Source organism: Taeniopygia guttata, chromosome 5, assembly GCF_048771995.1.
Source record: "Taeniopygia guttata chromosome 5, bTaeGut7.mat, whole genome shotgun sequence".
NCBI classification, from domain to species: Eukaryota; Metazoa; Chordata; class Aves; order Passeriformes; family Estrildidae; genus Taeniopygia; species Taeniopygia guttata.
The window spans coordinates 140,969-154,035 of NC_133030.1; positions in this window are offsets into that span (position 1 = coordinate 140,969).

Here is a 13,067-nt window from a genome sequence, read left to right on the forward strand (position 1 = left end):
CTTCGATGTTCGAATTTCTTGCAATCAGCAGCTGGCTAAGAGCCACAGGGCCCTGAGCAGAAACATCGGCTGTTTTCCCTGGGAAAGAAAACTCACCAGTCCAGGTTCCTGATGTCAGTTTGTAGGGCTCCTATGGGACTGTCAGGGCAGCACAAGTATGAGGTGGGGGCAGCTCCGGTCTGGGACTTATCCTTCGATGTTTGGATTTTTTGCAATCAGCAGCCGGCTCAGAGCCACAGGACCCTGAGCAGAAACATCGGCTGTTTTCCCTGGGAAAGAAAACTCACCAGTCCAGGTTCCTGATGTCAGTTTGTAGGGCTTCTCTGGGAGTGTCAGGGCAGCACAAGTATAAGGTAGTGGCAGATTCTCTATGGGGCCCATCCTTCGATATTCGGAATTTTTGCAGGCAGCTCCCCGCTAAGGGGCACAGGGCCCTGGGCAAAAACATTGGTTGTTTTCCTGGGAAAGAAAACTCACCAGTCCAGGTTCCTGATGTCAGTTTCTAGGTATCCCATGGGACTGTCAGGGCAGCACAAGTATGAGGTGGGGGCAGCTCCGGTCTGGGACCTATCCTTCGTTGTTCGGATTTTTTGCAGTCAGTTGCCGGCTCAGAGCCACAGGGCCCTGAGCAAAAACATCACCTGTTTTCTCTGGGAAAGAAAACTCACCAGTCCAGGTTCCTGATGTCAATTTGTAGGGCTCATCTGGGACTGTCAGGGCAGCACAAGTATGAGGTGGAGGCGGCTTCTGTATAGGGCCCATCCTTCGATGTTCGGATTTTTTGCAATCAGCTGCCTGCTCAGGGCCACAGGACCAAGACCAGAAACATCGGCTGTTTTCCCTGGGAGAGAAAACTCACCAGTCCAGGTTCCTGATGTCAGTTTGTAGGGCTCCTCTGGGACTGTCAGGGCAGCACAAGTATGAGGTGGGGGCAGCTCCGGTCTGGGACTTATCCTTCGATGTTCGAATTTCTTGCAATCAGCAGCCGGCTCAGAGCCACAGGGCCCTGAGCAGAAACATTGGCTGTTTTCCCTGGGAAAGAAAACTCACCAGTCCAGGTTCCTGATGTCAGTTTGTAGGGCTTCTCTGGGACTGTCAGGGCAGCACAAGTATGAGGTGGAGGCAGCTTCTGTATGGGGCCCATCCTTCGATGTTTGGATTTTTTGCAATCAGCTGCCTGCTCAGGTCCACAGGACCCTGAGCACAAACATCGGCTGTTTTCCCTGGGGAAGAAAACTCACCAGTCCAGGTTCCTGATGTCAGTTTGTAGGGCTTCTCTGGGACTGTCAGGGCAGCACAAGTATGAGGTGGAGGCAGCTCCGGTCTGGAACTTATCCTTCGATGTTCGGATTTTTTGCAGTCAGCTGCCGGCTCAGAGCCACAGGGCCCTGAGCAGAAACATCGACTAATTCGCTGGGAAAGAAAACTCACCAGCCCCGGTTCCTGATGTCAGTTTGTAGGGCTCCCATGGGACTGTCAGGGCAGCACAAGTATAAGGTGGTGGCAGATTCTCTATGGGGCCCATCCTTCGATATTCAGAATTTTTGCAGGCAGCTCCCCGCTAAGGGGCACAGGGCCCTGGGCAAAAACATTGGTTGTTTTCCTGGGAATGAAAACTCACCAGTCCAGGTTCCTGATGTCAGTTTGTAGGGCTTCTCTGGGACTGTCAGGGCAGCACAAATATGAGGTGGAGGCAGCTTCCGTATGGGGCCCATCCTTCGATGTTCGGATTTTTTGCAATCAGCTGCCTGCTCAGGGCCACAGGACCCTGAGCAGAAACATCGGCTGTTTTCCCTGGGAAAGAAAACCCACCAGTCCAGGCTCCCGATGTTAGTTTGTAGGGCTGCTCTGGGACTGTCAGGGCAGCACAAGTAAGAGGTTGGGGCAGCTCCAGTCTGGGACTTATCCTTCAAGGTTCGGATTTTTTGCAATCAGCAGCCGGCTCAGAGCCACAGTGCCCTGAGCAGAAACATCGGCTGTTTTCCCTGGGAAAGAAAACTCACCAGTCCAGGTTCCTGATGTCAGTTTGTAGGGCTCCTCTGGGACGGTCAGGGCAGCACAAGTATGAGGTGGAGGCAGCTCCAGTCTGGGACTTATCCTTCGATGTTCGAATTTCTTGCAATCAGCAGCCGGCTCAGAGCCACAGTGCCCTGAGCAGAAACATCGGCTGTTTTCCCTGGGGAAGAAAACTCACAAGTCCAGGTTCCTGATGTCAGTTTTTAGGGCTCCTCTGGGACTGTCAGGGCAGCACAAGTATGAGGTAGAGGCAGCTCCTGTATGGGAATTATCCTTCGATGTTCGGAGTTTTTGCAGTCAGCAGCCGGCTCAGAGCCACAGGGCCGTGAGCACAAACATCACCTGTTTTCCCTGGGAAAGAAAACTCACCAGTCCAGGTTCCTGATGTCAATTTGTAGGGCTCCTCTGGGACTGTCAGGGCAGCACAAGTATGAGGAGGAGGCGGCTTCTGTATAGGGCCCATCCTTCGATGTTCGGATTTTTTGCAATCAGCTGCCTGCTCAGGGCCACAGGACCAAGACTAGAAACATCGGCTGTTTTCCCTGGGAGAGAAAACTCACCAGTCCAGGTTCCTGATGCCAGTTTGTAGTGCTCCTCTGGGACTGTCAGAGCAGCACAAGTATAAGGTGGTGGCAGATTCTCTATGAGGTCCATCCTTCGATATTCGGATTTTTTGCAATCAGCTGCCGGCTTAGAGCCACAGGGCCCTGAGCACAAACATCACCTGTTTTCCCTGGGAAAGAAAACTCACCAGTCCATGTTCCTGATGTCAGTTTGTAGGGCTCCTCTGGGACTGTCAGGGCAGCACAAGTATGAGGTGGGGGCAGCTCCGGTCTGGGACTTATCCTTCGATGTTCGAATTTCTTGCAATCAGCAGCTGGCTAAGAGCCACAGGGCCCTGAGCAGAAACATCGGCTGTTTTCCCTGGGAAAGAAAACTCACCAGTCCAGGTTCCTGATGTCAGTTTGTAGGGCTCCTATGGGACTGTCAGGGCAGCACAAGTATGAGGTGGGGGCAGCTCCGGTCTGGGACTTATCCTTCGATGTTTGGATTTTTTGCAATCAGCAGCCGGCTCAGAGCCACAGGACCCTGAGCAGAAACATCGGCTGTTTTCCCTGGGAAAGAAAACTCACCAGTCCAGGTTCCTGATGTCAGTTTGTAGGGCTTCTCTGGGAGTGTCAGGGCAGCACAAGTATAAGGTAGTGGCAGATTCTCTATGGGGCCCATCCTTCGATATTCGGAATTTTTGCAGGCAGCTCCCCGCTAAGGGGCACAGGGCCCTGGGCAAAAACATTGGTTGTTTTCCTGGGAAAGAAAACTCACCAGTCCAGGTTCCTGATGTCAGTTTCTAGGTATCCCATGGGACTGTCAGGGCAGCACAAGTATGAGGTGGGGGCAGCTCCGGTCTGGGACCTATCCTTCGTTGTTCGGATTTTTTGCAGTCAGTTGCCGGCTCAGAGCCACAGGGCCCTGAGCAAAAACATCACCTGTTTTCTCTGGGAAAGAAAACTCACCAGTCCAGGTTCCTGATGTCAATTTGTAGGGCTCATCTGGGACTGTCAGGGCAGCACAAGTATGAGGTGGAGGCGGCTTCTGTATAGGGCCCATCCTTCGATGTTCGGATTTTTTGCAATCAGCTGCCTGCTCAGGGCCACAGGACCAAGACCAGAAACATCGGCTGTTTTCCCTGGGAGAGAAAACTCACCAGTCCAGGTTCCTGATGTCAGTTTGTAGGGCTCCTCTGGGACTGTCAGGGCAGCACAAGTATGAGGTGGGGGCAGCTCCGGTCTGGGACTTATCCTTCGATGTTCGAATTTCTTGCAATCAGCAGCCGGCTCAGAGCCACAGGGCCCTGAGCAGAAACATTGGCTGTTTTCCCTGGGAAAGAAAACTCACCAGTCCAGGTTCCTGATGTCAGTTTGTAGGGCTTCTCTGGGACTGTCAGGGCAGCACAAGTATGAGGTGGAGGCAGCTTCTGTATGGGGCCCATCCTTCGATGTTTGGATTTTTTGCAATCAGCTGCCTGCTCAGGTCCACAGGACCCTGAGCACAAACATCGGCTGTTTTCCCTGGGGAAGAAAACTCACCAGTCCAGGTTCCTGATGTCAGTTTGTAGGGCTTCTCTGGGACTGTCAGGGCAGCACAAGTATGAGGTGGAGGCAGCTCCGGTCTGGAACTTATCCTTCGATGTTCGGATTTTTTGCAGTCAGCTGCCGGCTCAGAGCCACAGGGCCCTGAGCAGAAACATCGACTAATTCGCTGGGAAAGAAAACTCACCAGCCCCGGTTCCTGATGTCAGTTTGTAGGGCTCCCATGGGACTGTCAGGGCAGCACAAGTATAAGGTGGTGGCAGATTCTCTATGGGGCCCATCCTTCGATATTCAGAATTTTTGCAGGCAGCTCCCCGCTAAGGGGCACAGGGCCCTGGGCAAAAACATTGGTTGTTTTCCTGGGAATGAAAACTCACCAGTCCAGGTTCCTGATGTCAGTTTGTAGGGCTTCTCTGGGACTGTCAGGGCAGCACAAATATGAGGTGGAGGCAGCTTCTGTAGTGGGCCCAGCCCTCGATGTTCGGATTTTTTGCAATCAGCTGCCAGCTCAGAGCCACAGGGCCCTGAGCACAAACATGACCTGTTTTCCCTGGGAAAGAAAACTCACCAGTCCAGGTTCCTGATGTCAGTTTGTAGGGCTCCTCTGGGACTGTAAGGGCAGCACAAGTATGAGGTGGGGGCAGCTCCGGTCTGGGACTTATCCTTCGATGTTCGAATTTCTTGCAATCAGCAGCCGGCTCAGAGCCACAGAGCCCTGAGCAGAAACATTGGCTGTTTTCCCTGGGAAAGAAAACTCACCAATCCAGGTTCCTGATGTCAGTTTGTAGGGCTTCTCTGGGACTGTCAGGGCAGCACAAGTATGAGGTGGAGGCAGCTTCTGGATGGGGCCCATCCTTCGATGTTTGGATTTTTTGCAATCAGCTGCCTGCTCAGGGCCACAGGACCCTGAGCACAAACATCACCTGTTTTCCCTGGGAAAGAAAACTCACCAGTCCAGGTTCCTGATGTCAGTTTGTAGGGCTCCTCTGGGACTGTCAGGGCAGCACAAGTATGAGGTGGAGGCTGCTTCTGTATGGGGCCCATCCTTCGATGTTTGGATTTTTTGCAATCAGCTGCCTGCTCATGGCCAGAGGACCCTGAGCAGAAACATCGGCTGTTTTCCCTGGGAAAGAAAACTCACCAGTCCTGGTTCCTGATGTCAGTTTGTAGGGCTCCTCTGGGACTGTCAGGGAAGCACAAGTATGAGGTGGGGGCAGCTCCTGTCTGGGATTTATCCTTCGATGTTTGGATTTTTGCAGTCAGCTGCCCACTCAGCGCCACAGGACCCTGAGCAGAAACATCGGCTGTTTTCCCTGGGAAAGAAAACTCACCAGTCCAGGTTCCTGATGTCAGTTTGTAGGGCTCCTCTGGGACTGTCAGGGCAGCACAAACATGAGGTGGAGGAAGATTTTGTATTGGGCCCAGCCCTCGATGTTCCGATTTTTTGCAATCAGCTGCCTGCTCAGGGCCACAGGACCCTGAGCAGAAACATCGGCTCTTTTCCCTGGGAAAGAAAACTCACCAGTCCAGGTTCCTGATGTCAGTTTGTATGGCACCTCTGGGACTGTCAGGGTAGCACAAGTATGAGGTGGGGGCAGTTTCTGTATTGGGCCCATCCCTCGATGTTCGGATTTTTTGGAATCAGCAGCTGGCTCTGAGCCACAGGACCCTGAGCTGAAACATCGGCTGTTTTCCCTGGGAAAGAAAACTCACCAGTCCAGGTACCTGATGTCAGTTTGTAGGGCTCCTCTGGGACTGTCAGGGCAGCACAAGTATGAGGTTGGGACAGCTCCTGTCTGGGACTTATCCTTCGATGTTCGGATTTTTTGCAGTCAGCTGCCAGCTCAGAGCCACAGGGCCCTGAGCACAAACATTGGCTGTTTTCCCTGGGAAAGAAAACTCACCAGTCCAGGTTCCTCATGTCAGCTTGTAGGGCTCCTCTGGGACTGTCAGAGCAGCACAAGTATGAGGTCGGGGCAGCTCCTGTCTGGGAATTATCCTTCGATGTTCGGATTTTTTCAGTCAGCTGCCTGCTCAGGGCCACAGGACCCTGAGCAGAAACATCGGCTGTTTTCCCTGGGAAAGAAAACTCACCAGTCCAGGTTCCTGATGTCAGTTTGTAGGGCTCCTCTGGGACTGTCAGGGCAGCACAAGTATGAGGTGGAGGCAGCTTCTGTATAGGGCCCATCCTTCGATGTTCGGATTTTTTGCAATCAGCTGCCTGCTGTGGGCCACAGGACCCTGAGCAGAAACATCGGCTGTTTTCCCTAGGAAAGAAAACTCACCAATCCAGGGTCCTGATGTCAGATTGTAGGGCTCCTCTGGGACTGTCAGGGCAGCACAAGTATGAGGTGGAGGCAGCTTCTGTATGGGGCCCATCCTTCGAAGTTTGGATTTTTTGCAATCAGCTGCCTGCTCAGGGCAACAGGACCGTGATCAGAAACATCGGCTGTTTTCCCTGGGAAAGAAAACTCACCAGTCCAGGTTCCTGATGTCAGATTGTAGGGCTCCTCTGGGACTGTCAGGGCAGCACAAGTATGAGGTCGGGGCAGCTCCTGTCTGGGAATTATCCTTCGATGTTCGGATTTTTTGCAGTCAGCTGCCAGCTCAGAGCCACAGGGCCCTGAGCACAAACATGGGCTGTTTTCCCTGGGAAAGAAAACTCACCAGTCCAGGTTCCTGATGTCAGTTTCTAGGGCTCCTCTGGGACTGTCAGGGCAGCACAAGTATGAGGTGGGGGCAGCTCCTGTCTGGGACTTATCCTTCGATGTTTGGATTTTTGCAGTCAGCTGCCCACTCAGCGCCACAGGACCCTGAGCAGAAACATCGGCTGTTTTCCCTGGGAAAGAAAACTCACCAGTCCAGGTTCCTGATGTCAGATTGTAGGGCTCGTCTGGGACTGTCAGGGCAGCACAAGTATGAGGTGGAGGCAGCTCCTGATTGGGAATTATCCTTCGATGTTCGGAGTTTTTGCAGTCAGCTGCCGGCTCAGAGCCTCATGACCCAGAGCTGAAACATCGGCTGTTTTCCCTGGGAAAGAAAACTCACCAGTCCAGGTTCCTGATGTCAGTTTGTAGGGCTCCTCTGGGACTGTCAGGGCAGCACAAGTATGAGGTGGAGGCAGCTCCTGTATGGGAATTATCCTTCGATGTTCGGAGTTTTTGCAGTCAGCTGCCGGCTCAGAGCCTCATGACCCAGAGCTGAAACATCGGCTGTTTTCCCTGGGAAAGAAAACTCACCACTCCAGGTTCCTGATGTCAGTTTGTAGGGCTCCTCTGGGACTGTCAGGGCAGCACAAGTATGAGGTGGAGGCAGCTTCTGTATGGGGCCCATCCTTCGATGTTTGGATTTTTTGCAATCAGCTGCCTGCTCAGGGCCAGAGGACCCTGAGCACAAACATCGGCTCTTTTCCCTGGGAAAGAAAACTCACCAGTCCAGGTTCCTGATGTCAGTTTGTAGGGCTCCTCTGGGACTGTCAGGGCAGCACAAGTATGAGGTGGGGCAGCTCCGGTCTGGGACTTATACTTCGATGTTTGGATTTCTTGCAATCAGCAGGCGGCTCAGAGCCACCGGACCCTGAGTAGAAACATCGGCTGTTTTCCCTGGGAAAGAAAACTCACCAGTCCAGGTTCCTGATGTCTGATTGTAGGGCTCCTCTGGGACTGTCAGGGCAGCACAAGTATGAGGTGGAGGCAGCTTCTGTATGGGACTTATCCTTCGATGTTTGGATTTTTTGCAATCAGCTGCCTCCTCAGGGCCACAGGATCCTGAGCAGAAACATCGGCTGTTTTCCCTGGGAAAGAAAACTCACCAGTCCAGGTTCCTGATGTTAGTTTGTAGGGCTCCTCTGGGATTGTCAGGGCAGCACAAGTATGAGGTGGAGGCAGCTTCTGTATGGGGCCCATCCTTCGATGTTTGGATTTTTTGCAATCAGCTGCCTCCTCAGGGCCACAGGGCCCTGAGCAGAAACATCGGCTGTTTTCCCTGGGAAAGAAAACTCACCAGTCCAGGTTCCTCATGTCAGCTTGTAGGGCTCCTCTGGGACTGTCAGGGCAGCACAAGTATGAGGTGGAGGCAGCTCCTGTATGGGAATTATCCTTCGATGTTCGGAGTTTTTGCAGTCAGCTGCCGGCTCAGGGCCACAGGACTGTGAGCAGAAGCATCGGCTGTTTTCCCTGGGAAAGAAAACTCACCAGTCCAGGTTCCTGATGTCAGTTTGTAGGGCTCGTCTGGGACTGTCAGGGCAGCACAAGTATGAGGTCGGGGCAGCTACTGTCTGAGACTTATCCTTCGATGTTCGGATTTTTTGCAGTCAGCTGCCGGCTCAGAGCCTCATGACCCAGAGCTGAAACATCGGCTGTTTTCCCTGGGAAAGAAAACTCACCAGTCCAGGTTCCTGATGTCAGTTTGTAGGGCTCCTCTGGGACTGTCAGGGCAGCACAAGTATGAGGTGGAGGCAGCTTCTGTATGGGGCCCATCCTTCGATGTTCGGATTTTTTGCAATCAGGTGCCTGCTCAGGGCAACAGGACCCTGAGCAGAAACATCGGCTGTTTTCCCTGGGAAAGAAAACTCACCAGTCCAGGTTCCTGATGTCAGTTTGTAGGGCTCCTCTGGGACAGTCAGGGCAGCACAAGTATGAGGTGGAGGCAGCTCCTGTATGGGAATTATCCTTCGATGTTCGGAGTTTTTGCAGTCAGCTGCCGGCTCAGAGCCACAGGGCCCTGAGCACAAACATCGGCTGTTTTCCCTGGGAAAGAAAACTCACCAGTCCAGGTTCCTGATGTCAGTTTGTAGGGCTCCTCTGGGACTGTCAGGGCAGCACAAGTTTGTTCTCATATCCGGGTGGCCCTGCCTGAGTGGGGATGCGATTGCAAAAAATCCAACATCGAAGGATAAGTCCCAGACTGGAGCTGCCCCCACCTCATACTTGTGCTGCCCTGGCAGTCCCAGGGGAGCCCTACAAACTGACATCAGGAACCTCCACTGGTCAGTTTTCTCTCCATGGAAAGAGCAGGAGCTTTTGCTCAGGGTCCTGTGGCCGTAAGCAGGCAGCTGATTGCAAAAAATCTGAACATTGAAGGATTTTTATTTTTTTTTAATTTAGGCCCAAAAAATCATACATTTTAAACAGGATCTTCCTCAAAATCAAGTGTTTCAATAAACCAAAAAAACTCTTACGTATTTTAAATAACTACTAAAAGGTCAGAAAATATAAAACAATTCGGCAACCCACAGCTGTCTTGAACTATCTATAATAAACCTTCTTTAAAAAAACCCAACAAATACTCCTTACCACCTCAACAATACATCACCAGCAACACCAAACAAGTCAAAATACTTTAACTCCCATCCAAAAAATGCTCTATAAACTGAAACACTACAATTCATCTACAAAATACACCTACCCTTCAACAGCCTCCTCTAATCTATACACAAATCTAAAATAAATAAGAATTAACTATAATGTATCATACCTTAAATAACTCCACCATTAAACACTACTGTACCAAACTTATTAAAACTCCAATACAAACTAAAATCAAAAACCACAAAATAACACACTCCTGTTAATATTACCAATGTATTTTTCCTCCATTCCTCTAACAACTAAATACAAACCTCCATTTACCTTCACTTGCAAAACATACAATATACCTACAACCAACTACCCGAAAAATAAAAACAGTCCTACCATCTAGCATAAATTCATCCAAATGAAACTTAAAAAATCAAACTCCAAATCATCTGTAATAATCCAACAACATTAGATGAAAAACATAACAAAAATATTTTTAAAAATCATCCAAATTCTTCTAAAATACTATTATACCACAAAAAAAAAGCAAAATCAAAAAGCATACTTTAAAGATCCAGTTCCTAAAAATAAAATATCAAAAGAAACATCAAATTCCCACCAATTTCATCCAAAAAAGTCAGAATGGCTCCATGAGCCATCAAAAAAACCCACAACCTATAAAAAAATGCTAAACCACCTCGAACACAAACAATAAAACACAGCCCCTCTTACCATGGTATTATTTTAATACTATGATTAAAATACACATTCTATACAAAAATGTCCTCTACCCTGCCATCAATTCCACATAAAACAAATAAGTTAACTCTTTCATACAGGACATTCATATCAAAAATCTCAATTGCCCTAAAACCTTGAAAATAATTACAAATTAACCCGAAAATAAAAACTTTAATCTCTAACAAAAGAAACCCAAAAACAAACAACACAAACTAAAAATATACCACCACAGAACCAACTACCAGCAAAAAAAATCCCACACTACACTCTTTTCACTAGCAGTTGCTAGTGAGACACATCACAAAAATGAAACTAAAAAAAAGCCCACAGAAACCAAAACACATAAAGAAAACAAATCACAAAACCCACTAGAAAAAGTCCAACCAGCTTACTAAACTTCAAACCATACAACAGACCCTGAAAGCTACTAAAAATGAAAACCATACTTCTACACTAACTCAAAGAGTAACCATTACTGTGCTAAGTTAACTTTAAAAACTAAAGTCATAAATGATATTAAAAAAATCTAAGCCACCGGACAATAAAAAGATAAGTACCCAAATAAAAAACTACCTAAAAAATCCACAATATAAATACACAAATTCCTAAAAAAAAAAACACTAATAAAAAGCAACCAACAAATACATCAAACTAAAACAGAAACCCAAATAAATAAATTTATGTACAAAAAAAATCATTCCTAACTCAATAAAGCCATAATGCCTCAAACCATCAAAATACAACCACCTAGAAATAAACACATTGCCAAAAGATAAATGTAACCATAAACAATAACTCCCATATTACCGGTAACAATAAAACATCCACGACAATTAAACAAACCAAATGAATAAAACATCTATAGGAGAATTAACAAGAACGCAATTACGAATATTAAAAAAAAAAACTTACTTATTAACTACAGGACACTCCCTCAAACCCACAAAAACAAACACTACATACTCACACTAATAAAAGCCACCACAGCCTAATTAGAAACCAACGCTGTACCTCATGCTACAACCCATAAAAACCATTGTAAGCCTTAAAAAAACATATCCTTTAAGAACATAACGACAATTATACTTTTATAATATAAAAATAAGTAAAAAATCCAACATATCCGACCAAAAAAAAAAAAAAATCCAACAACAAACTCAATCCAACAAAACCACTTGTCATCAGCACCTGAACCAAGAACCATAACAACCAACAAGTTCACCACGACCCTTCTCATACACCAACGACGAACAAAAGAAAACGATCCGATAAGCACCTCACAGCCACCCCAGGCAGGAAGGCTGGAAAATGAGAAGCCGCGCTCCCGGCAGGAAAGCGGCTCCTCGGGCAGGCACAGGCGGCGCCGCGCCGGGAGACCCCCGCCCGCTCCCCCCGGCCCGGCGGGGCCGGCACCGGGCCCGGGGGGCCCCGGCGGCGCCCGAGCCCCGCGCCCGGAGCGGACGGAGCGGCGGCACCGGCCGGCACCGGCGCAGCGCCCGCGCCGCCTGCCCCGCCCGCCGGCCCGGCCAAAGCTCCCCTGGGCTCCGCACGGCTCGCACCGGCGCGGCTCCGGCAGTCCCGCGGCAGCCCCGCCGCGCCAAACTCCCCTCCCGCCTCGGCCATCCCCAGCCACTGCCAGCGGGGCTCCCGCGCTGGACCCTTCGCTGCCGGGCCAGGGGCGCCCCAAATGCAGCGGCACAGCCCCATGCCCACCCTGCCAGCGCTGCCACAGCCGCGCCTCCCTTCCTTTGAAGCCCCGAAACTGAAGCCACGCTCGGGCGCTCGCCTCACTTCAACAAGGGCAAAGAAATGTGGGCTCCCCTTCCATTGCATCCCCTAGAAGAACAGAAAAAAAAAAGGGCCTTCCTCAAATGATGACAAAGGGGGATTTTCACCTCAATCCAAACCCTTTAAAAGGAGGGACAACAGGGCAGCCCCCTCCATTTCAACCTCAGGATGATGAAAAGGTGGGGGCTACCCTGAAGTCAAACCCATCATATGACAACAATATTTTTCCCGTTCCATTTAAAAGAGAATACAAGGATTCCCTGTCTCCCCTGTGACATCCCTAACACCCTGGAAAAAAACCCAAGATTTTCTTCAGTCAATACCCTTAAAAAAAAGGGAAGGGAGATCCCTCCCAGTTCAATCATGGACAATAATGGAAGAGGAGTTGTTTCCCTCATTTTGAATGTCTTTTGTCCGCAATACCCTCAATTTTTTTTTTTTTTTTTTTTCCTGGGAGCACCAGGGAGTGACTGGCAAGACGAAATTCAAAAGGGAGAGAAAAGTCCCCGCAACAAAGGTGCACCGGCTCACCTGTTTGGCCGCTGCTTCTCGGCACAAAGGTTTGTCCCTCAGCACCTCCTTTGAGCAATGCTCCACGTATCCAAGTGATCCCCCAGACCCTGTCCAAAGTGCTCACCTTCCTTCCATGAGACAGCCCCAGGAGCCCCCCATAAACTCCTCTTCTCCAGCAGTTCCATGCAAAAGCAATGTGAGGAAAACCCCCTAAATCAGCCCCCAAAGGAGCCGCCCCCTCCTCATCATCCTCACAGCTCGCACCTGGGGCTGCTCTGAGCCCTCTGCATCCTCACAGCTCACACCTGCCACTGTTGCTATTCTCCAACAGCGTCTCTCTCTCCCCAGCACACAGCCCACTTCTCACAGACACAGATCCAACAGAAATCTGCTACGGGTGTTGGCTTTTCTTAATCCATCTGGTTACACGATTAAAACACATACATGCATTGATGGTCATTGAGAGAAAGCTTTCCCCTGGAGAAAATAGTCCTTTTGGTAGCACACTTTCATACACCTTCGGAACAAGCAGAATCAGCACCAACTCCTAGGACCCCTGCCGAGGAACCCGGCCCTCCCTGGGACACCCAAAGCAGCAGACCTCGGAAAAGGAGGGGAAAAG